General features: G+C 29.6%; 1 long non-coding RNA gene across 1 annotated transcript; it reads left to right on the forward strand.

Moving 5' to 3' along the window:
* The first annotated feature begins 6588 nt into the window (after positions 1 to 6588).
* On the forward strand, positions 6589 to 18221 carry LOC133188970 (uncharacterized). The gene is made up of 3 exons (XR_009721361.1): positions 6589 to 6823; positions 9444 to 9618; positions 17975 to 18221. It is a non-coding gene; the product is annotated as an uncharacterized LOC133188970 (long non-coding RNA).
* The last annotated feature ends 445 nt before the right edge of the window (positions 18222 to 18666 follow it).

Consider the following 18666-nt stretch of genomic DNA (forward strand, 5'->3'; position numbering starts at 1 on the left):
AGCGGGAAGCGGAATGCCAGAATTCTGATTTGTCGTTGTTATTAGCATTTTCGTGCGCTAACAATTAAGGAGAGGTATGGCTCGAGGGCGTTACGGACGTAGCGCACTGGTTATCACCCACAGGTTATACTGTTTTGCTAGGTTAATCTTTTTTGACTACAGCAATAAAAAAACGTAAATAAACCAAATGATATTTCAATATTCATTTCGTATCTTTATGAATGGATTCTTAAAATATTTTTCTTCTCACATTTATTTTTTTTCAAATTTCTATTTTTAATAGGATTAAAGAGATAATCAGCTTAAAGAATTTATAACGATGTTTTTTTTTTTAATTTTATAGCTTTTATTATTAGTTTACAAATTCGATTTACTTTTTTAAATAACATTGTATGAATTTAAAAATCAAATTTCATGTTTAAACATATATTAGCTCTGGTCAATTCTGTATCAACGCTTTATTTGAAATCTTGCTGTTCGTGTAGTAATGTATAACAAATATTAGAAGAGTGTAAATTGCACGTGTATTTTTATTTGTTTCAATCAATCAATTTTATTTTGTATATTTCCACTGTTAGTATTCTGATTACTTCTAATAGTCTAATGACACTAAAGTGTTAATCATATAAACAACTTCTTACATTGCAAACTGCAAGCTGCCATTGAAATTTTAGACTGAAACAATTTTAAATTCATAATACCATTTTTAATACCAAAATTATACACCAAAAATATTCATTACCAAAATAAGATATGATGTAATTTTTGCTTGAAATTTCTCATGTTTTTGTGTATTTTTTGTGCAGTTTTCTCGTTTTCTTTATTTGTAATTTTTAAAACGTGAATGTGTAATAGAAATTGATTGATTGCTTAGGAATCTTTGCGATTAATTAATAAAATCACACTAGAGTAAACATGTTGTCCATAATTTTTAACTTTTCTGAAACAATGCACAATTACCACGCAACATTTTTTTTCGAAACAAAGTGTATAATGAATGAATTAATTTCTCATTTATGGAAAGTAAGGTTAAAAATAGCATGTTAGCCAATTATACGACAATTGTTAACTGTCAGATCTTGAAATATCCTCTACATATGACATATCTAGATACAAATTAATTATCCATTAAATGTAGACCTTCCTGCTGTCAGAATTAAATTTAGTCAATTTTGAATTTTGCAAGAACGCTCCTTTCCAGACAAAAACACTACTTTTTTAGAGGGCTCAAAAAGGTAAGTTTTTCAATAATTGTATACCACTTACAGCAACTTTTATCCAATTTTGCTTTAAATGCTCACAAAGAAAAGATAGAATGTTTTCAAGTAAAATATGTTTTCAAGTAAAATAAAAGTATCATCTTTTATTTTCTGTTTCATACTATGATTAGAAAATTATATTCCAAGAGTGCTACGTTGATATAATAACCATGGCAGATTCTTTTCTCCGTACTAAATAAAAAATATTTTTGAAAGAGACTTCATAACATCAATTATTTTCTTTACTTGACGAAACACTATGCCAGTAACATGAATTTTCTTCCACTTTCATCAAGAAAACGAATGAGGTACAATTATTGGTAAAAAATAATACATAATCTTACAAGGCATATTAAAAGATTAGGACGATACAATTGCATATTTGATACTATGCCGATAATAATGAATTTATATATATATATATATATATATACCACTTAGTAACGTATATAGAAATATGTCATCTTCATGAAATATAATGTAAAGAAAGGATATTCAATATTTGTTGTTGGATATAGAATTTATTTCACTAGTGGGAAATGATTTTCTGATAAATTACAAGTGGGAACCCCATGTCCTGTGATTTAATTATCGGCTTATTACACTTTTGTCTATATCTCTATTCGTAACGCAGTGGCCTGATCTGTGACGTCATATCTTAACAGTTTCGTAATAGCTTTGCTTTTGTGATGTTGGAAATTGTAAACATGGATTTTAACGACATTTGTCTGAGGAAGCTTTTGCGAATTTAATTCAATATCGGGGTATTTAATTCATTCCGGTTATCTATAGGGAGTATTTTCTTTTAAAAGTTTTATGTAGGGAAGAACAATAAAGAGTTTAAGGCGAATTTTTTTTTATACTCAGAAAAAAACCCTCCGTAATTTTCAGACGGGAAAATTAATATCTGTGAAAATATCAATTTATTTGACAGATAAATTACCGTTTTCCATTGTTGAAAATGTAATTAATGTTGATTAACTTCCCTTACTTATGCAGCAATATTCCTTCATCACCAGCATACGGGGTATATATCTCTCAGTTAATTCGATACGCAAGAGCATGCTCTACGTATGTACAATTTCTAAAACGAGGTAAAATATTGACAAATAAGTTGATGAAACAAGAATATCAGCTGTCTCGTTTAAAGTCATCATTTCGTAAGTTCTATGGTCGATACAATGACCTTGTCAGCAAATACAATTTATCATTGAGTCAAATGCTGACTGACGTTTTTCATACTAATTGTTAGGCCATTATTTACACACTGAATTGTCGACGTTATTTCCCGATCATGACAAGGAGCACACGGCGGGTGTGACCGGTCGGCAGGGGATGCTCACTTTCATATACCTTCTGTTATCCTATACAGAGAAACCCACTGAAATGTATGGATTAAAGCAAAGTTCCTTTATTGACTATGATCGGAGACTGTCGAAAGCAATTTGCACATTTTGTTTATAATCCGTTATCACAACATATTTCTTCTATATCACTTAAGTCCAGTTTTGATTAAAAATTTCATTATTGACGTTTAGTCAAATAATCAATCAATTGCTTGTAGTTTAGTTTATCAAAATTTTACCGTAAAAAAGAATAGATTCGTCAATCGTTTATTTGTTTGTTTTGTTGTTTAACGTCCCTCTCGAGAATTTTCACTCATATGGAGACGCCACCACTTGCCGGTGGAGAGCTACAGATTTAGACCTATACTCGGCACTAAGGGCCATTGAGCAGTGAGGGATCTTTTTCGTGCCAGCACCTATTGCAGCACGGGACCGCGGTTTATACGGTCTTATCCGAAGGACCGGTTTCCACGTCCACATTTGAATTCACATCTGCGACGTAAGGATTAATTCCTTACTCCGGGACTCTAAAGTAGACGCTCTTCCACTGCTCCACGCGGGCTACTCGTCAATCGTAATTACCACCGTACTCTTTCTCTCTCTCTCTCATTATTTTGTTTGTTTATTTATTTATTTATTTATTTATTTATTTATTTATTTATTTATTTATTTATTTATTTTTGCTATTAAATGGCTGTTTATCGAAAACGAAAGTAGAGTTTTAATTAAATATACGTTAATTGCTAACCGAGTGAATTCTAAATATAGTTTACGAACCTCATCTCATACCCCGTGTAAACTAAGAGGAGTAAGTACGAGCCCTGATGCTGGCATTTCGGAGTTTATTTGCAAAATTCATTAATTTATAAGTATAGATTTTTACTGTATATTGAATCAGTTTTGTTTTTGTCTATTTTTGATTTTTATTCTTTCTTTTACTAAAGTCTTTCCAGTAATAATGTTTTCATTGATTAATGTTTTAACGTTTCTATAGAATTAGGAAAATATCGTTCAATTAAAATATCAGCGGACTGATGCAAGATAGTTCAGATAGTAATAGAGATAATTTTAATTGATAGAGAGCAAAAACAGGAAAAAGAATATTCAATCATTCAAAAGAAAAAAAAATGGCAAAAGATGCAAACGTCGACAATTTCATAAGCAGTGAGTAGTGCCTGCATAATATTATTGGAACAGTTCATACTAGGTATAATATCTTTTTACATGCATTCTTGATTGTAAAAAATATCTTTTAGATGTATTTCATTAACTCATAAACAGAAATAAACCGAACACTTTACGAATGCTTTCAACGACACATAACTTAATTCATGTGCATTAATTATATTTTATTACAATTTTTGCGAGTTAAATTATAAAAAAGAATGGATGAATGTTTCCAATACATATATTTCCGTCTTTTCTTGCATACTTTAAAATGAATTTGGATACAAACAGTGCGCTTTTCTCAAGTAAAGAAAAGAACTCTACGGCACAGAAAAAAAAAACTTACAAATATCCAAGAATTCTAGATATCGAGGGTAAAATATTTATATCCAAAGCTTTTGGAACTTCTAAATTACTTGTACATGGTATTCGAAATATCAGTGTCCGAGATCCCAAAGTTCAACGTTATATATACAACAGTTTTTATTTCGTGTCCTTAATACAGAAATCCCATATAGGGAGTTGTTTTGTTACTGATCCCTATGAACAGTTTTATACAGAACTCCATACTCAAAATTCCGGTATTAAATTTTAGACAAGTCATTAAATTCAAATTTTACCAGGTACCTGTAATTTTTTTTTTTATCTTTGCAGGTTTCAGTGACTAATGTAAATACTAAATGTATAGAGGATTTTCAATGTTTTGTAGTTGGATATGGAATTTATTTCACGAGTGGGATAGAATTTTTAGATATTATTTTTTAATAGCACGAATGAAAATATATATATAAAAAAATCTTGTCTCCCGAGTGAAAAAAAATTCCATATCCAACTACAAATCATTTTCTGTTAATAACATTTTCTTTGATTTTCCCTTTGCCATTGTCTTTTCTTGACACAGTCATAGGCTGTGACATCATAGTATAGCAGTTGAGACGTCATAGCATTGAAAACATTGTAAAATGGAATTTCCATATTTGGGAAGTTTTAGTCTCTATTAAGATAGCTTAGTTACTATCTATATCTTACAGGCTAGAAATTATTTTTACTTACTTTGATATATCCTTTCACACTGTATCTGATTATCATTTTGGTATACTTTCACACTGTTAGAGAATGTCACTTTTATTCAATAAATAAATTACAGTATTTCACTGTTTTTTTTTGTTTTTTTTGTTTTTTTTGTTTTTTTTTTTTTAAAGAAAATAACACATAAAATGATTGAAGGACTCAACGATCAATCTGTTGTGAAGACTAAAGGTATGAGTCTTCTTATTAAGTTTATAACCAACGGGCATATAATGTTTTTTTTTTAATTTGATATTAAGGATTGTTCGTTTATGATAGCCAAAATAGTCTGGATATATCTTAAATCTTACCTGATAGTATTCTGAAATTTTTGAATACTCTGTTTACCAAATTGTTGGAATTATCATTAAAAACGATAAATAATTAAAAAACTTTGAGACATAAAAAGAAACACATTAACAGATTTATTTTATATTGCTGTCTTTGAGAATGCCTGATGTTATGAATAATTTGATATTCAAGGAACATGATTAATTGATTGTATTTTGTTTATCGTCCTATTAGAAAATTTTTCACTCATCTAGAGACGTCGTCGTGTGCCGGTGAAGGGTCTGAAATTTAGAACTCTACTCGGCAATCAAGGCCATTGGACAGTGAGGGTTCTTTTTTGTGCCAGACCTACCGTGACATGGGATCCCGGTTTTTAATGTCTCATCCGAAAGACCCGTGATTTTCACTTTTAATGCAGGGTGCTTGGGGAAGGAAAAGTCACTACTTATGTTTACATAGAAGTTTTGACACGGTACGGCAAACGGGAATGGAACAAAGTCCTCCCAATCCCGAAGCGAAGGTCCTACGAATAAGCTACCGTGACCGGTTGAAGGAACATGAGCATTAACGTAACAGAGATATAATAAAGGAAAGGTTGACGTAATTCTACAATACGTTGAATACATTCAAAAACAGAAGACATAATGTACCGTGTTTTCTGCGTATAGCTATTGTGTTGAAAGTTTCGTCTTAAACGACTGAAGTATCGTGTTATGCGGCGATCATATCAGTTAAAGAGCGAACATGTTTTTTCCCCCCTAAAGCATGTACTAAACATTGATAATAACTTTTTTTTTACTAAGTTCTAAACTCATCGAAACAAATTATTTTAAGCACTCAAATATTCTTGTATTTATCGATTTCAAAAAAGAAATTTGACGATACTTATTGTCGTCCTGTTAATATTGCTGTTGTGGACAATATACGCCAACCCTAACTGCAAATACTGTTGACATACCATTAGAAATAGTTATATGGATAATAGTAAAAATATCAAATATCATTGTGATTCCTTAAAACGCTCTATTTGAAATACAAGTTATACTTGAAGAGGAAAAGAGCGCATATCATGTGATTAATATAAATTCATAAAAGAAGACCCAGAATCTATTCTAAATAAAGCTATATATTACAGTTAATTCAAGGGGGTTGACAATGACAATCGTACGAACAGAAAACATTACTTGCTCTTTGGTAATGAAAATGAAGATATGAATTTCGACACCATCAGCTTATAACCCATATAATTGAAATCTAACTGGGGGGTGGTAATATATGCAGTGAAGGTGGGAGAACATTGTCGCTGCACATGATGACATTGCTGTCACAAGATTACATGTGTTAATCATTTTATAATCCGTCCCCATGATTGATGTTTCTCAAATGTGTGTGTGTGTGTGTGTGTTTTTTTTTTTTTTTTTCCAGTATGTCCAATGGTTTATCTTATTTTCAGGTTAATGACACAATTACTGAATTTGGTAGGATAAAGGCATGAAACAGGCGCCTTGCCAGTACATTTGTTCCTTCTATTCCTGATTGTTTGATTTTCCTGAGGTAAATAAACCAAGAACTACCCAGAAAAAGATCAATGATTTGCGAAGGAACACTTACTGGTAAATCCGCTTACAACCACGAATATTCATTTAAAAAAAGACTTTGATTTGGGAAGTATCAGTACTCCTTCAAAAATTGGTGAGTGTAATATCTCTCTATTTATAAACCCTAATGAATGTTCTATGACAATGTACAAGTAAAAGCAAAGAATAAATATCAGCTAAAACTTTATTGTTTGTTTTTTTTTTCCAAAGTATTCATACTTCAATATATATTTCAAAAGACATAAATTACTAATATCCTTTCTTAAGGAAAAAGTAATCACAAGTACAAAGTACATGTATTATATATTTTGTCCAGTTTAGTTGAAATGGAATATCAAGCCTATCTTTGGTCTATCATCAATAGCTTTCAATTTAGATTTGAAGTCACCTGTCCCACGGTTTAGTGAAGATGCACAGCTCCTTCCATACTATACTATATTAGTATCCGTGAATTAGCAATTGACAAAAAAAAAATACAATTGTTCTTGTGCATTTGCAGCAAAGTACTAGTATATAATAAAAACTGTTGAGATACATAAGTCGAGATATACAATTCTTTATAAATAAAGAGCTCAGAATAAATGTGGTGAGTAACCAAAACTATCTTTTTTTGTAAAGAAGATTGACATTTAAAAAAAAAAAAATGTGTTCTTTGCAAGCTGTTTTGGGCGTGATAAAATAGTACACAATGTCTTACTTCAGAAGTATACTCGCTGCTCAGAATGCTTTCAATGTGCATAAGATCCTACCCATCATATAAAATTTATTATTGTATAAAATTTGTTAATTAAAGATGTGTCCTAGAAGAACTTTCACAGTTGTATACTCCTTTTTGGACAGAGAAATAAACGAAGAAAACAAAATGGAAAATAAAATTTAAGATGATAAATAGTTTAAGATTTTAAATGTCAACTTACAACACGACATATGCAAATGGAACAAATGACATTTTTTAAAATTTATAAAACTTTGGATGACATAAATTAGACAATGTCAACTTTAAACAATTAAATCTGTTATTCTTAGTTATGAATGGCGGTAACTAGAAGTTAAAGAATGAAGCAGGTGAATCGTGATTCACTTAATTATTTAAAAAGACGTTGTATATTAATTCTCGTTTAAGGCAACACAGAACGTCATAATCAAAACTCGACTTGTAAAATGAAAAGTCTCAAAATATAGATTCCGTTGATATTCTATAAGTTTCGATTATTTTGTTATTGTTTCTATAAAAATCATATTTTGTACATTTACTTTCCAGTTTTGCTTTCGTATTTTATACAAAAGGAAAATGAGAATATTTCCTTAGATGATAAATGAATATTTATATTAAGGGTATCCGCTCCTCAACCAGGATCGATAACTCTTAAAATAATTATTTAATTTGAAAAGTCTCAGAATGAAGATTAAAATCGAAAAATTTTCGTGCAACATTTCATTTCATGAATCTTAATATGATTCAAGACTCTCTAAAGTCTTCGAATTGGTATTGTAAAAAAAGATGACAGCTGTATCTCATAAAAAAGGATTTTTTTTTAAGAAATCAGATTTTTTTCTAATCTAACCCTAGATATAAATGTTTATTAGCATGATATAAAATTATACGTTTTCTGTGATTTCTTGCAATGATAGTAAAACATTATACACTATGTATTATATAACAATTGAAATAAATAGAAGAACTTAAGTACCGCACAAGTATAAAACATGCTACATGTATTTTCTCCAAATGCCTGGATACCTGTAGTTTTTTTTATCCTCAAATATATTTGTTGAGAAGTATGTTTGATTAGAAAATGCATAACGGATGCTTTCTTAAATATATCTGAGATATTTTCCCTATATAATATAAATAACAATAATGATGAACATTGAGGAATTACCATGGGTAAATAAACATTACTTTGAGATTTATTTAGGGACATTCTTGAGAGCATTTCCAATGACTCAACTTCTTATTTTCAGAACCTAGGGATCGGATAACCTTAAGTTAAAAAATAGATAAGAAATAACATTAGCATCAATTTGACCAGTGCATCGATTTAATTATCATTTAATATTTTTGGGGAGCATTTGATGCACAAGTTTGATGCAAGTAAGGTAATAACAGAGGCGTTCCTAGTTTGCAAAAAAGGACTATGTTATAGAAATCTTCATAATTGCAATGTAGTAAAGTCCTAGGAATATTGTTTAAGTAACTAAATTTCATATACTGCTATAAATATGAAAAGTTATGTCAGATTGAGATCACGACGTCATACTATGTTAATTACGAAATATAATTTTAAAAAACCCCGCAAGGTGCAAATTTAATCCATTTTTCAAAAGTATTGAATAATACATATCCAGATTCCTTTTTGATATCGTCTTAGCAATGTAAATGACAGAGAAAAAGCAGAAAAGTCTTTAAATTACTCTCTTCTAATATATAACGTACACTGCCATAATTATTTCCAAAAGACATAGTTTTAATTTAAAAAATATTACTTTGTTGTCCTGCTTGCACAAAATTCACATCAACAGATAAATTATTTTAAAAATGTACTTTTCCAGTAGATTAAATGCGAAATTGTGTCAACGCATTTAAACACTCAGAACAATAATTTAACAATACATGGAGGTTAGAGAAATTTGCAGTTTTGAAATATTTAGTTACGATTTTACCAATGTTATTAACATAACGAACAATATTCAAGCTCAAAGTTTAATTTAAGAAAATCAATCGGGAGCTGAGAAAACATGGAACTCAAATAACATCAGAGGTGGGATCAGGGACCATGGAGGAATGAGCATCACCTGCTGACCAGTCACACCCGCCGTGTACTCTTTGTCATGATCGGGAAAACGGAAAAACGGTAGACAATTCAGTGTGCAAATAATAGCCCAACGGTAAGTATGAAAAACGTCGGTTAGTATTTGACTTAATGATAGGTTGTATTTGCTGACAAGGTCATTGTAGCGACCATTAAACTTGAGAAACTTTCATCGAGAATATATCTATCATTTAAACAACGTACTACACAGGTGTTTTCGTACTCTTTTTTAAACGCCGAAAGAAACTGGATATGGTAGCCTAGTGGTAGGGCGCTCGCTTCATGATCGGGAGGCCAGGGTTCGATTCTCGCTCGCCGCGCCGAGTCAAACCTAAGACGTAAAACATACGAAATGAATGTTCCTTCGCCAAGCGCTCGGCACAAGAAGTGAAAGTCATGGGTCTATCGGATGAGACCTTGAAACCCCAGGTTCCGTGTCACTTTAGGTGTTAGCACGATAAAGAACCCTCGCTGCTCAATGGCCATAATTGCCTAGTAAAGGTCTAAATTTGAAGCCCTTCACCGGCATACGTTTACGTCTCTAAATGAGTTAAACATTCTCTAACGGGACGACAAAAACATTCAATCAATAAATCAAACAATAAAAGGATATTCATGACTTAATCCTCAAAACTAATGTTTTTACTTCTAGGTTTAACATATATTATCTTTCATCTGAAAAAGAAAATTATTATAACAAATTTATTAAGTATCCGACAAATTATATAATAAGGTGTTATTCATAATGTGTTTCGAACTTAAAGAATATTATTATCAAGATTATCAATTTAATATACATTCATTTTATAAAGAAATAATACTTGGCTTTTTTTCAAATTGTGTTTTAAGCTTCAGGAAGGTTTGTTAAGTTTATTTATATTTTTTTTATTTCCTATAGATATTGCATAAAAATTCATTATAATTAATTTTCCAAATTATATACTTCCATATTTAGCAAAGTTATTGTCTAAAAGCTCGGATTTCAAAATTATATTTAAATAATTGTTGACCTTTCCTATATACTTGAGTTAAATTGCGGTGTATATAGCAAGAGGAAAAACTAGATTTTACGTAAATATTTCGCATTGGTATACGTACTTTGTATTTGAATACTATGAAAATTTATATGCAAATATACTTTCTAAAACTGAAATAAGGGGAATGTTTCTGTAAAGAAATATTACATTTTATGACTACACCATAAATTAGATAGAACAAATGTGGCGCGAGTGAATATTTAATTTTCATATGCGTCGGATTTAATGCACATTTGACTGCCAAATGGCGGAGATATATATGAAATAATTTATGGATTTGATGAAATAAGATACACAAGAAATGCATCTTTTTTTAAATTTCAAGATTACAGACGAGAAAAGGTCGTGTTCACTATGAAAATGAAACGGCTTTAAGTGACATAGACAAATGCTTCGTTTTCGTCTCTGGTTTTGGGGAAATGTATTCAATTACATCCACAAAAATACTTGCAAGTTTAAAAAAAATTCCAGACAACAACATTCATTTAATTCGAATGTAGTTACAAAACTTTATTTGTGGTCAATTTCCTTTCATAAATCCATTAATTAAATTTAGAATAGAAAATTGATTAGTTTCCTCTATATAAAATACACAAAAGGGCCAGTATCATAGTTTACCCCAACATTACATACTGATTTTTGTTTCACAATATTATATTATGTGGTGTTTCTTATAATACACATCTATTCCTCAAGAATGCAGTTCTCAGTTTGTTACAACTTAAAAAATAATGGACTGTATATTAAGTACAGTAGTGGTCTTTATAAACAATCAGGAATCAGAAACGGGTAAGTTATGCTGTCTAATATTTATCTGCAGGTCTAGCCTATATGTAAGAGGTTTCAAGTATTATTTGGTCATTTAAGTTAAACTGAGTAAAAAGCTAGAATGTTTTATAACTGCAATAAAGATATTTGTTTGCAAATCCATTGTCTTTGTTTTTTTTAATAACTCTTTTTGATATTCTTGTATTTTATTTTATTTCCCGTTGGTACTACTATATTTAAATAAACGATTGATGTTTCTTCTTTCAAAGTATTGCAATTATGATGGTTGCAAAATGAAATTCTCAGATCTCCTAAGAAAATGCAAATAAATTCAATTTCAGTAGATATTGATTTGTAAAATTAAAAAACAAATTATCAAAAATAAAATAAAACAAAAGGTGAATATGATAACGCACAATTAATCTCAATACGTTCAGAATATCATGTCATTTCTAATTATACCTTGGTGCTAAATCTATAATTTCATACATTGAAATGTCTTAGAATTCCTTTTAAATGTAAATTAGCCCATATTAGACGGTTGACATGTACGAAAACCAAACAATAAAATATAGGGTAATTCTATTATAAATTTCGAGTCCCATATCACTCAACAAACTCTTACCACAAAGAAAAGCATCGGTAATGGTTTGTTTAATTTTTGTGAATTTATAACAAGATTCTGAAATCAGTTCCACTTATATTTGTGATGCCCCATTTGTAACTGGACGTGACAATGTTTTAACGTCAGTAACATATGTTTTGAATTACGTTTACAAGCATTTAAATTACAGTTTATGACAAGCAGAGTGATATATTGGACTTCGTGCTGAAGAAAATTATATATTAAGGACATTTATAAATTGTCAGGTACTTTTACTTGATTAATTTTTTTCCAGAGCAAAAGTTACTGCACTAAAATTCACACCAGGAAATATTTGATGTGATAGTTTGAATTAAGTGAAAAGAATCTTGCGTGTCTCCATTTTATAGGTTTGTACACTGCTGCTGTATAGGAGTATTTTTATGGAGAACATTTATTTGTGTGACAATAGGAAGATCTCGGTTAGAAATAATAAAAAATATATTTATGGCCGTCGTTATTTTTTTTTAATTTTGTGTTCTACGACGAACATTTTCCAAGTTGAGGAGATACATGCAGTTATTTTTTTTTTTTTTTAAATAGTTATGTAACACTTTTAAAATCGTCGTAAAAATGGAACCTTTCATTATGGATAACTAACAGCTAAATAGATTTAATATATATTGCTATGAAATATTTCAATCAAAAAGCATTTTAGAAAAATGATAGACCTTTTAAATTTAATATATATATATATATATATATATATATATATATATATATATATATATATATATATATATATATATATATATATATATATATATATATATATATATATATATATATATATATATATATATATATATATATATATATATATATATATTACAAAAAAGAAGCGCTAAAATTCAAAGTGCTAAAACTGGATGGAGTTGATTTTAATGGATCTGTGTATTGTCTATGTATGAGTATGGAAATACTAATTGTGGTTTTGAAATTGTCATTTTCCGTTGTAATTTTAATACTTTCTATATATATATATATATATATATATATATATATATATATATATATATATATATATATATATATATAGAGAGAGAGAGAGAGAGAGAGAGAGAGAGAGAGAGAGAGAGAGAGAGAGAGAGATGGATGTTACTATTGATTACTATTGTTACTATTGATTATGAACAGAAGGGAAAAAAATTCTCTAACCAAGTTACAAATTCAACTTGGTCAATGAAGGAGATATTCATACAAGAATTCACAAAGATAAAAAAGATGTATATATATATCAACATTAATAATCTTGTCACGATTGACCGTAAGAGTGTTTTGCTCTTAAACTTGGTAACAAACAAAATGTCAAGCAAAACAAATTATGTTATTTCATTTTTTGTCATGCATAACGACACAATTCAAAATGTAATATTAATATTATTTGCAAATAAATGTTCTGCTTTATTCACAAAACTATCCAAACCGTGATCTTTAAATTAGTATTTTTGTTTTGAAATAACCATTTTTAAATTAATATTAATACTATTATCATACTATTAGTTAACTAAAGGTCACTGAACGGTTATTTCTCTTAAGATAAACTAGTATTTTACATATTTAACATTTTAATTGAATTAAGGACCATGCCGCAGAATAATGTTTTCTTGCTGAATGAATAAATGTTGTTATGTTCAAGTAATCATTTACAAAGCAGGCCTGTAGGAGCAGTTGACACGCGGGGGGGGGGGGGGGTCGTTAATGCTCCCAGTATATACTGTAAAACTTGGAATGAAGCTATCTTAAGGTTCTTAAGGTTATGCCCCCTCAATAATTACGGTTATTGACCTTTTTTCCTGGCTCGTTATAGAATTTAGTTTAGGTGGTCCCCCCCCCCCCGAAAAAAACTTCGAGCCTACGTAGCATAAGCTGTTATTGCTAAAATCTCTAAAGTATTTATAAATGAAAAAGATAGTATATTCTCTTTAATAACTGTTTATTTCTTGAAGTGAGATAAACCGATTACCTTTCAAAAATCCTAATTTTATCCATAAAAAAGTTGTATAATAGTTATATAATTTATATAAAATTTATAATATTTTCTACATACTTTACTTAAGTAAAGTCAAAAGCAGACTTTAAAAAAAAAACATTCTTAAGAGATACATTTTAAGAAGATAGAATAATGGATATATTAAATAAAATTAATCGACGCGTGTTTGCAATCATGTATCTTTTATACAAACACACCTTATTTAATTAGATTTAAACATATATGTATTTTATAACTTCCATGTACCTAAGAAATTAATCACCTATAGAGAAAACAGAAACTTCAAAAGACAAGTACTTGCTCTAGATATCATTGGAATAAGCTAAAATAAGATTTGTTATCCATGAATCAAAAATAATGCGTCACATATGTAAGTCTTAGAGAATGGTGCATTAGATAAGGAAATTAGTCTAAACGAAAACAATGTTTCCAGGACCCTTTCTTTCCTACTGCATTTTATATAATGTCTTTTTTCACCGTGATAACGTAAATTTGACTTACTTCTTTGTTTTAAATCAAGAAAAATACAACCTAAATTATTTAAATATCCGCAAAGTGAATAAGGAGGAATTTGTGACAATGAATACCCCATGATAGAAGCTTGATATAACTACTGCATGAAATGTTGGAAAATCTTAAGACATGATATATTATATTTTTATTGATTTTAAATTGAAGGGGGAACTTATATTTTTTCAGATATATGTTCTCTTGCTTTTAAAGTGTGGATCAGATTTACACAGTCTTTGCTTTTTTTCATTTTTCCTCATAAAATATGTTTTTTTTTCCAATGCACATTCTTTACGGGATTGCATGATCTATCATAGATTTAATTTGATTTAAGCATTATTTAAGCAATATTGTCTCTCTGAAAGGAAATGTATGAAGCCTTCATATGTACAGTTAATTCTAGATAAACCGCAGCTTTTTGTAAATTAAAAAAAAAATTACGATGGTATATGGAATTTGGCGATGAACTAAATTCTGCAACCAGTGGAAACGGTAAAACAAACTATTCTTTTGTACAACAGGAATAAGAAAAAGAGTTACCGTTCTGGGTAGTAAAACATTTGATATTCCTTCATTCTCTTTATATTATATAATCATGTTTGAAAGTTTATAAAATAATTAAAATAGCTTTTTTTTCAAGTATTGAAAACAATTTCGTTAAAAAAATTACACAATTTCAAAATTAATTCAAATAAATGCATGTAAAACTGAACGTTTGAAAAATTAAAATAATAGTAAGATTAAATAAAATCCCGGATAGGTTGTCTTGATTTACTGGGCGTTAGAATGTAATGCTATATTAAATCCTGTAACAAAAAAAGTTATTCAAACTTTCACAATTACGTTTCACTATTTTTAAAACAGACTTGACATCGTTAGTCTAGCCAATATTGTCATCGGTTAACTTTTAATGTAAAAACTACTGTTTTTTGGCAGTCATGAATAAATTATTTCAACTTTTAACAAAACCAAAAACAAAATTAATAACAATCACTGATAAACTATTATGTATTTATTCTTTTAATTACCTTGCCTGGCTTCAGTAAAAATAGCAAAAAAAAAAAAAAAAAAAAAAATTAGCCGCTTCATTAACCTATGCTCTTAAGGCGGCATAACGAGATAATTGACACTTCGAAAAGGAAGTTTGTTATTAAAAAAAGGTAGGCTAGCGAGTTTAAGCTTTATAAAATTTGAGAAATTTGAAATTAACATTTTACATAGCAGGAAAAATGTTTCTGAAAAAGGCCGCGAATTCCGAATATAGGTCTAAATTTGAAGCATTTCACTGGCATTCAGTGACGTTTCTATAAGAGTGAACAACATACAATCAATCAATCATTCAATAATCAACTATTTTAAGTCAAGAAAATTGTTTCCCCAGTCTTAAATTAACTTTATTAATGCACATGACTCTAACGTTTCGAATAATGTGCCATATAACTAAAATTAGTCTTGAATAATATATTTTTTTTCTTTCACTTAAAGTTTCTCTATTTAATGTAACACTTTATGCAATACTGAACTTGATGTGTTGCATACCGTACCAATTAATGCTGCTTGAAAGTTAATACTCTTGGAAAGGACTGAGCCCAGTTCAAATATCACAAATACTATCATTATAACTAACGCAGGTTCAAGTAAAAATATACAGTTACCATTTTTGTGACCATCAATTCTCCTTTTCCAAATCCTAATATTAAGGAATCGCAGCTATGTTAAGGCTGTCCGAAGGCTTAATATGCATTAGATATGTACAATTATATATTGAGCTATGTTTTGATTTCAATTTGTAATCTATGTATACATACACGGTTTAGTTGTAAAGAGAGCTGAATAAGGTATTATAAAAAAAACATTTTTGTGATGTCACATGACTGTGTTGATCACTTGATGGACACATAAATTTTCTTAAATGTTGCACAAAAATCGCATCGGCACAAGTGAAAAACAAAATTATTGTGAACGGCTTGTTATATAAATCAATGAAACGTATTCTTGGGTATATATAAAGTGCTGGGGGCAAGTCTGAATTTTATTTCTTAAGAAATTCAACTTACCCACATATAAGGTGTCATTTTCCCCTCTTCACCTCAATTTATACAAAATAGGATAAATTACATACAATCCCCCAGCAAAATTCAGTTAGAGGGCTTTTTTCTCTAGTAGATTCACACAGAATATCTTCAATTAATCCTTATTATTCACTTGTGCCAGGCTAATATATATATAAAATTTATAAATTCTAACTCTGTCTACAGATGTGTAAGGGGGAGCATTTCATATTCTTTTTTTTTTTTTGGAATTGTTTGAATACGTACATGTTAGACAAGAAAAAGTAACAACGATATTACACTGCAAATATTCACAATCATAACAGCCTTAAAACAACAATCCAGACACAGGAATTAGACATCAACGTAAAAAAATTCTACATGTGATGTGAAAGGAATGTAAAAGTTATGACACTTTCCCCGTCATGTCTGCTCAAATGTGCAGTGACTTGACGTCATATGCCATTATGACGTCATATCTAGGTAGCTCAGAGAAGTTACTCCGGCTGGTACACTGTGACATTCTTCGGACAGCCTTATCCTAGAAGCGATATGCGTTTTTAAATGTAAATATACTCGTATTTATTTCAATCACTTCAAATAAGGAAGTATTATCTGCAATGAACCTTATTTTTAGATATCAGAACCTGCTACATCTTTAATATGTAACCCAAATAGAAATGGACGGGGTATGGAGCCCTAGGAAATTTAAGGAGGGATACATAATCATCAATGATAACACCACTGACCTTAAATTTATCAAGAAGTTTATTATTTTTTTTTAATTGTAAGCCACTTTTTCAACCACTTGTCTAAATATGTTTAAGTATCATAGAAAAAAAAAATTAACATCTTTGCCACCTTTATCAAATACACTTTAGAATTACCAGTTAAGGTCTGAGGTTCCTCGAACTTCTGTTTTTTTTTTTCTTCTTTTTTTTTTTATCTCTTCGTAATATACAACAAATTGGTCATAATTATCATTTACCTGTGTTTTTGAAAAGTGTGCTCATAATGTATCAAACAACAAATATACGAACAGTTGCGATATTGGCTATTGTTGTGATTTCCTATAGGATATGAGAAACGCCATCCTCTGGTATATTGCACAAATTACCCAAAGTTTTAGTGAGGAATTTTTTTAAAGTAGATATACTTCATTGACAAATTCTTGGAAGAAACTATATATTATTAAGGAACGTGTCATCTGACCTTAATTAATTACTAAACATATTTTCAAATCTTCTCTTAGTGGCTTTATTAATATAAAGCAGTTGCAACATATTAGTACTTTTTGGGATTTTAGGGGATTTGGTTTCAACAAAATTATGAAGATAATCCTGCATATCTTGTACAGTATGATAGAATGATAGAATAGACCTTGGGTCTCAAGGTTCATAATTTTTTGGTTGTTTTAATTTACTTTCTAGATTGAATTTAGTGCGAAATTGCCATTTCTACAGGAAGGAAAAGGTGACAAGGAGCTCAAGGCGAGTGTGATCGGTCGACAAGGGATGTTTACTCCTCCATGTCATCTGATCGCACCTCTGGTGTTTTTAGAGGTCCTTGTTTGTCTACTCCCAATTTGTTTTCTTCCAATGAACTTTTCAGCTTGATTACCATTCGATCCATTCATATTTTATTTGTTTTATGTTTAATAAAAATAATTTAGGTCAATGATTTTATTTATTTATTGCTTATGTTGTAAATATTATTCACCATTTTTTCTTTTAAGGAATTAACGGTATATATTTTTTAACTTGTAAAGTCTTTTTCCTATCAGTGTGATCTATTGAATTCCTAATGAGTTATACATATTTCGAAACTCCTACACCTTTTACTAATGCAGATATAATCGAGGTAATTTTAGCACGAGGTCCATTTGAAATATATCATGTGTTATTCTTATTATTTATTAAGGTCTTTCGTCCTCATGGAAGACCTTATAGTGATTCTACTGTTTCTTCTTCTTCTTCTTCTTATTAAGGTCTTCCGTTTTCACGGAAGACCTTATAGTGATTCTACTGTTTCTTATTATTATTATTAAGGTCTTCCGTCTTCACGGAAGACCTTATAGTGATTCTACTGTTTCTTATTATTATTATTCTTATTTTTTTCCCTA

Source organism: Saccostrea echinata, unplaced genomic scaffold (assembly GCF_033153115.1).
Source record: "Saccostrea echinata isolate AGI-Se365-2 ecotype Australia unplaced genomic scaffold, CSIRO_AGI_Sech_v1 ptg000016l, whole genome shotgun sequence".
In the NCBI taxonomy this organism is placed as follows: domain Eukaryota; kingdom Metazoa; phylum Mollusca; class Bivalvia; order Ostreida; family Ostreidae; genus Saccostrea; species Saccostrea echinata.